A 6,813-nucleotide genomic window follows, 5' to 3' on the forward strand; every position below is an offset into this window, starting at 1 on the left:
AATAGAATTGTTTTTCTTTTTTTGTTTTTGTTGCTGTTTTCAAGACTTATATATTTATGTATTTGAAAACCAGAGAAACACAGAGAGAAAGGGGGAGAGAGAGAGAGAGACAGACAGACAGACAGACAGACACAGGAGCACAACAGGGATCTTCCATTCGCTGGTCCACTCTTCAAATGACTGCAACTGCCAGGGATTGGCTAGGCAAAAGTAAGGAGCCAGGAGCTCCATCTGAGTCTCCAACATGTGTGGCAGAAACCCGAGTACTTGGGCCATCTCCCTCTACCTTCCTAGGTACATTCCCAAGAAGCTGGAAAGGAAGCCAAGCAGCCAGGACTCAGACTAGCACTCTGGTATGGAATGCTGGTGTTGCAAGTGTAGCTTGAATCTGCTGTGAAACAATGTTGGCCCCCCCTGCAGCCCTAATTTGATTTTAAAGGAAGGAATGGTGGCTCTTCACAGCTTCCAGTCCCTTTTTCAAAAAGTGTTTTTATTTGAAAGGCAGAAAAAAGGAGGGGAGAAGGTAGGGGGAAGAGGGGAAAGGAAAGAGCAGTCTCTTCTCTCTGCTGGCTCACTTCCTCAGATGGCCACAACAGCCATGACTGGGTCAGGCTCATGCCAAAAGCCAGGAACTCCATCTGTGTCTCCTTCATGGGTGACGGGCACAAGTACTTGAACCATTCTCTGCTACCTTCTTAGGTACATTATCACTAAGCTGAATGGGAAGCAGAGTAGCCAGGACCTGAGCTGCAATGTGGAGTCATAAGCAAAAGCTTAACCAGTTGTGCTAAAACATTGGGAGACTTTTTTCCAATGCTGTTGACTTTCTTTTTAGTTTTTAAGCTTTGTATTCAGTGAGATAAATGCATAGGAGAAGGAAATATGGATTCGTACTGAGTACCAGGCGTCAGCCTCATGGGGGAGCCTGTAGGCCAGAAAGTGTGGGGTGGGTGGCCTGAGGGCCATGCACCCTGAAGGCACGGGGACATACTGTTGAGTTTTGAGCATTCTTTACATATTCTTTTTTTTTTTTTTTTTTAAGATTTATTTGATTGTCAGAATTCCCAAAAAAGATGGAGAGAGATTTTCCATCTGCTGATTCACTCCCCAAATGGCTGTAATAGCCAGGTCTGGGCTAGGCCAAAGTCAGGGGCTTTATCCAGGTCTCCAGCATGAGCTGTCTTCTCCTGCTTTTCCTGGAACATTAGCAGGGATTGGAAGTGGAACAGCTGGGGCATGAACCAATGTCCGTATGTCATGTCAGCATCACATGTAGTAGCTTTATCCGCTATGCTACAATGCTAGCCCCTTGATATATTCTTGATAAAAAGTTTCTTATGGTTGTGGTTTCAAATATTTTCTTCTAGTTTTATTCCATTTTTCAATATCTATTTGGAGTCGCATAGAATATGTTTTTAAGTTTGTCGAAGTATAACTTGTCTACTTCTTTTATGATAGTGCTGTGTTCTTTTAAAGATTTATTTATTTATTTGAAAGAGAGGTAGGGAGGGAAGGAGGGAGGGGGAGAGAGATATCTTCCATTTGCTGTTTTACTCCCCAGATGGCTGTAAGAACCATGGCTGGGCCAGACTGAAGCCAGGGGCTAGGAACATTTTCCACATCTCCCATGTGAATGCCCAGGGCCTGAGCACCTTGGAATATCTTCTGTTGCTTTCTGAGGCACATTAGCAGAGAGCTGGATTGGAAATGGAGCAGCCAGAACTCCAACTGGTACCCATATGGGATGCCAGCATCATAGGTGGAGGCTTTACCCTCTATGGCATAATGCTAACCTTGATAGTGCTTCTTTTGGAGACCAGGTTAATGGTTGTATATTGTAGAACTGTTTGTAATATTCTCTGATTATGTTCATTTGATGTCTGAGCAAAATATCCCTTACTTATTGCTTGCAAGTTCTCTCTCCTTTTTGAACTTTATTTTTGTCACGTGAACATGTCTTAAATAGTTATATTGGTCTTTAATGACAACCAGATTTTGCTATCACTCGCTTTTATTTTTTCAATTTCATTGAATTAATACATACTTTAGTATTTCTTGTCATCTGTTGTATTTCTTGGCTTTTGTTCTAGTATCTTATTGTTGGTATATGGGTTGCTGATTTTATACCTTTCTTTTCTGATATTAGAATCTTAACTTTATAGATATCCCTTTAAAGACTGCTTTAGATATATCCCAAGAATTTTGATGTTTAAATTTTCTTTTATGTTTTTAGAATATAATCTTTTTATTTTTTAACGATTTATTTATTTGACAATCAAAGTTAGAGAGTAAGGACAGAGTTATCTTCCATCTGCTAATTCACTCCACAGATGGCTATAACAGCTGGCGTTAGGCAAGGCCAAAGCCAGGGGAGAGGAGCTTCTTCCACGTATCCCTCTTGAGTAACAGGGACCCAAGCAGTTGGGCTGTAGTATGCTCCTTTTTCCAGGTCATTAGTAGGGAGCTTGATTGGAAGAGGATCAGCAGAAGCACAAACTGGCACACATATGTGCTGTTGGCATTGCAGGTAGTATCTTAATACATTAAGTCACAATGCTAGCTCTTTTAGACTATTTTCTAATTTATTTGAACCACAATGATTATTTAGAAGTGTTTTTTCAAATTCTAGTATTTATATGATTTTCTGGTTATATATATTTTCATTTCCTTTTTAAAAATCACCTTTTTAATTTCAGTCAGAAAATGCATTTTGCATGCTTTCAATTCTTATACAATTGTTAAAGTTTGTCGTATGGTCTAGATAAATTATTATGGTCTTGGTAAATGTCCCATGTGTATTTACAAATATTTAATTTTGTTCTACTGGTGGTTCTTGGAATGCTCTGTGAATATCCAATCTTTTTATGGTGTTCAGTTCTTTTTTAAAAAAAATATTTATTTATTAATTTGAAAGGCATAGTTACAGAGAGAAGGAGAGTCAGAGAGAGAGAGGTCTTCATCTGCTGGTTCGCTTCCCAGTTGGCTGCAATGGCTGTGCCGATTCGAAGACAGGAGCCAGGAGCTTCCTCTGGGCCTGTCTCTTGAATGCAGAGGCCCAAGGACTTGGGCCATCTTCTCCTGCCTTCCCAGGCCATAGCAGAGAGCTGGATCAGAAATGGAGCAGCCTAGTCTCGAACCAGGGCCCATATGGGATACCAGCGCTTCAGGCCAGGGCATTAACCCACTGTGCCACAGCGCCGGCTCCATGGTGTTCAGTTCTTTATATTTGTGGACTTTCTATCTTCATATAGTTGATTGCTGAGAGCAGAGTATTAGTGTTTTCATTTATAATTATAAATTTCACATCTGTTTTTGCTTCTTGCATGTTCAAGTTTTGTTGCTACCTGCTCACACATTTGATACAGTTATATCTTCTTGGTGAATTGATTTGTGTGGTGTCCTTTATTTTGCTTACAAACTTTTATTGTAAGGGCAACGCTGTGGCACACTAGGTTAATCCTCCACTTGCGGCGCCGGCATCCCATATGGGCGCCGGTTCTAGTCCCAGCTGCTCCTCTTCCAATCCAGATTTCTTCTGCAGCCTGGGAAAGCAGTGGAAGATGGCCCAAGTGCTTGGGCCCGTGTACCCACGTGGGAGACCAGAAAGAATCACCTGGCTCCTGGCTTTGGGTTGGCTCAGCTCTGGCCATTGCGGCCATTTGGAGAATGAACCAACGGAAGGAAGACCTTTCTGTCTCTCTTTCTCTCACTGTCTGTAACTCTACCTGTCAAAAAAATAACTATGAATCTTTAAAAAAATAAAAAAGTAATTTTTATTGTCCTGATTTACTTTTTTTATTAGTAAAATGGTCACTCCTTCCCTATTAAGTTTTTTGAAAATTTCAGATAGCTTTAAATTTACTAAAGAAATTTTTGTGGAGTTGTACAGAATTTTGTGGAGTTGTACAGAGTTCCCATGTAACCCACACTCAGCCTCCCTTATTATTAACATCATATGTATTTGTCACAATCTGTAAGCCACAGCCAGCTTCCTCTATTTCTTTTAATCCACACTCCCTCTATCCCTCCATTTATTTTCAGCCTCTAGTAATTGTCATTCTGTGTTCATATTGAGGTTTTTTTTTTCTTTAGCTCCCATATATGAGGGAGATCATGTAGTATTTGTCTTTCTATGTCTGACTCATTTCACCACTATTCCTTCCTATTTTAAAAAGATTTATTTATTTACTTGAAAGGCAGAGTTACTGAGGGGGAGAGAGAGTCTTCCATTCACTGATTCACTCCCCTAAAAGCCTGCAATGGCCAGAGCTGGGCTGATTTGAAGCCAGGAGTCTGGAGCTTCTTCCAGGTCTGCCACATGGGTGCAGGAGCCCAAGGACTTGGGTCATACTTTACTGCTTTCCCAGGCTGTAGCAGAGAGCTGGACTGGAAGAGGAGCAGCTGGGACTCAAACTGTCATTCACATTGGATGCCAACACCCATAGGACATGGCTTTAGCTGCTTTGCCACAGCACTGGCCCCCATCCCTTCTTTTTGATTTCTGTGTGTATACCTTATCTTTCTATTATGTCCTGTCACTTTTTTTTTGCCTACCTACATCATTATATTTATAACAGGTTTTTTGGATCTGTTTTTTTGTACTTAACAAGCAATTTTACATTTTATTTCCCAAATCCTCCCCTAGCGTTCTATGACAGTTTGAATTCCATGATTTACCTTCAAACATTTATTCTTCAAAGTCCTCTGTTATTCTACTCATGCATTCCTCCTGTGATCCTTAATTGAATTCTATGTTTTAATGTAGAAGGACCATGCTCACCCCATGTTACTCTCTTATGTGTTAGCCTTGTAATGTCCTATTTAATTTTTTTTAAAAAGACTCAGAGTTATGTAGAGATTTGGAGAGACAGAGAGTCTTCCATCTGCTGGTTCATTCTTCAGATGTCTGTAATGGCCAGGGCTAGACCAGGCTGTATCCCAGAGCCAGGAACTTCTTCTGGGTCTCTCACGTGGGTGGCAGGGTTCCAAGCACTTGACCATATTCTGCTTCTTCTCTCAGGCCAATATCAGAGAGCTGGATCAGAAGTAGAGGAGCTGAGACTCCAACAAGTGCCCAAATTGGATTCAGGTGTTGCAGGTGGCCTCTTTACTTTCACAATGCTTGCTCCAATTTGAGATTTTTTTTTAATAGTTTCTATTTCAGTTATGAAAATTTTCATCTTTTAGTATTCTGGTCATTGTCCTATCATTTTATATATAATGTTTTGAAATAGATTTAAAGTTTTACAGATGTATTTTTGTATACAGACTTCTTATCTCTTCCAGAATATTTATGTCAAAACATCCCTATTATGCGCCTTTCATTTTAGTTGCTAAAATAAAGTGTTTATTTAGTAGGTTACAACTTTAGAACCATTCAAAGAAGCAATTGCTGTGTCACTATTTTGCATAGCATGTTAGAGATGGTTATTGATTATTCGCAGAATGAGCAGTTCAGAAAGGAATGAATAAAGAAAGGAAATGACAGGTGTCAAGAGAGCAACAGTCTTGGTTTGTGTGGAGATGGCTGTATGATAAATAATTATAACAGAACCATTATTGATTTTTAAATAGATTTCCACATTTTTATCTGACTTAATTTCTTTGTGATATTTTGCTGCAGGTCAAAGTTTAGAACAAGTTAGAGTACTTAATGGAAGAGAGGTGAGTGACTACTGTGTTGCTTTTCAAATTGTTTTTGTGGATTGTGGCTAGCGATGCCACAGCTTCAAGATTGGGTAATCATGTTCTCAGAGGTTCAGAAGAGAATATTTTTTATGATAGATTTTTCCCCCTGTGACTGTCCCTAGTTTGTTAATAGAATCCTCATTGTTGTTTGTTCCTTTTTTAAAAATTTCTTTTTGATGTAGCCTGAATGATTTGGTGAATCATTGGTATATTTCCTTTCACCATTTTGTTTTGGATGAAAGTACTCTTGTATTAAAATTCAAGTTTGCTAAGTATTGATTATTTTATCTTTATCTGGCATATTCAAAGCATATTTCTACTCATATTTGTTCTATAATCATATTATTTCTTTTTGCTCACTCTTGTAGAATTTCAGTTGATTAGAAATGTTTTCTTTTTAAATTCCCAATAGATTTTCTATAATTTTATTAGAACAACCAAACATATTTATACACTGTATACTAAGTAAAACTTCCACTGTATAATTATTGTTCTTCCTTTATAATGCATTACATAAGCTTGCACAAAATAAGCCTGGCAATGGAAATACTTATTTGCTGGGAGGGTGCTTATCTGGATCGATGATGAGAACAAGTGTCTGAGGATGCTGAGGGACTCATTCCAGATGTCAATCTGAGGTCCAGATGAGTGGTTCTGTAATAGGGCAAATAAGACTCTCAGAGCCTGGCAATATTTGGTGACCTCTGTAATGACAATACTGATATAAATATGTGTTTTCTTTTTCTCAGAAAATAATATTAGCAATCTATATTATATACTTTTTTAAGAAAATGTTTTTTATTTATTTGAAAGGCAGAGTTATAAAGGAGGAGAGACAGAGAGAGATCTTCATCTAGTTGTTCACTCCCCAAATGGCTGCAACAGCTGGGGCTGGGCCAGGCTGAAGCCAGGAGCCTGGAGCTTCTTCTGGGCCTCCCATGTGGATGCAGGGGCTCAAGGACTTGGGCCATCTTCTGCTGCTTTCCCAGGTCCATTATCCGGGAGCTAATTCAAGTAAACCAGCCAGGTCTATGATCTAGCACCCATGTGGCTATGCCACAACACCAGCCCCAATCTTAAGTAATTTTTATAGTCTCAGTGACTCAAGACTTGCTTCAATTTGTT

The 6,813-nt window shown here is 39.3% G+C and overlaps 1 non-coding gene across 1 annotated transcript; it reads left to right on the forward strand.

The window, feature by feature from the left end:
* The first annotated feature begins 6,263 nt into the window (after positions 1 to 6,263).
* LOC127484066 (small nucleolar RNA SNORD109A) lies at positions 6,264 to 6,330 on the forward strand. The gene has a single exon (XR_007910845.1). It is a non-coding gene; the product is annotated as a small nucleolar RNA SNORD109A (small nucleolar RNA).
* Positions 6,331 to 6,813: the final 483 nt, after the last annotated feature.

This window comes from Oryctolagus cuniculus, chromosome 12 (genome assembly GCF_964237555.1).
Source record: "Oryctolagus cuniculus chromosome 12, mOryCun1.1, whole genome shotgun sequence".
NCBI lineage: Eukaryota > Metazoa > Chordata > Mammalia > Lagomorpha > Leporidae > Oryctolagus > Oryctolagus cuniculus.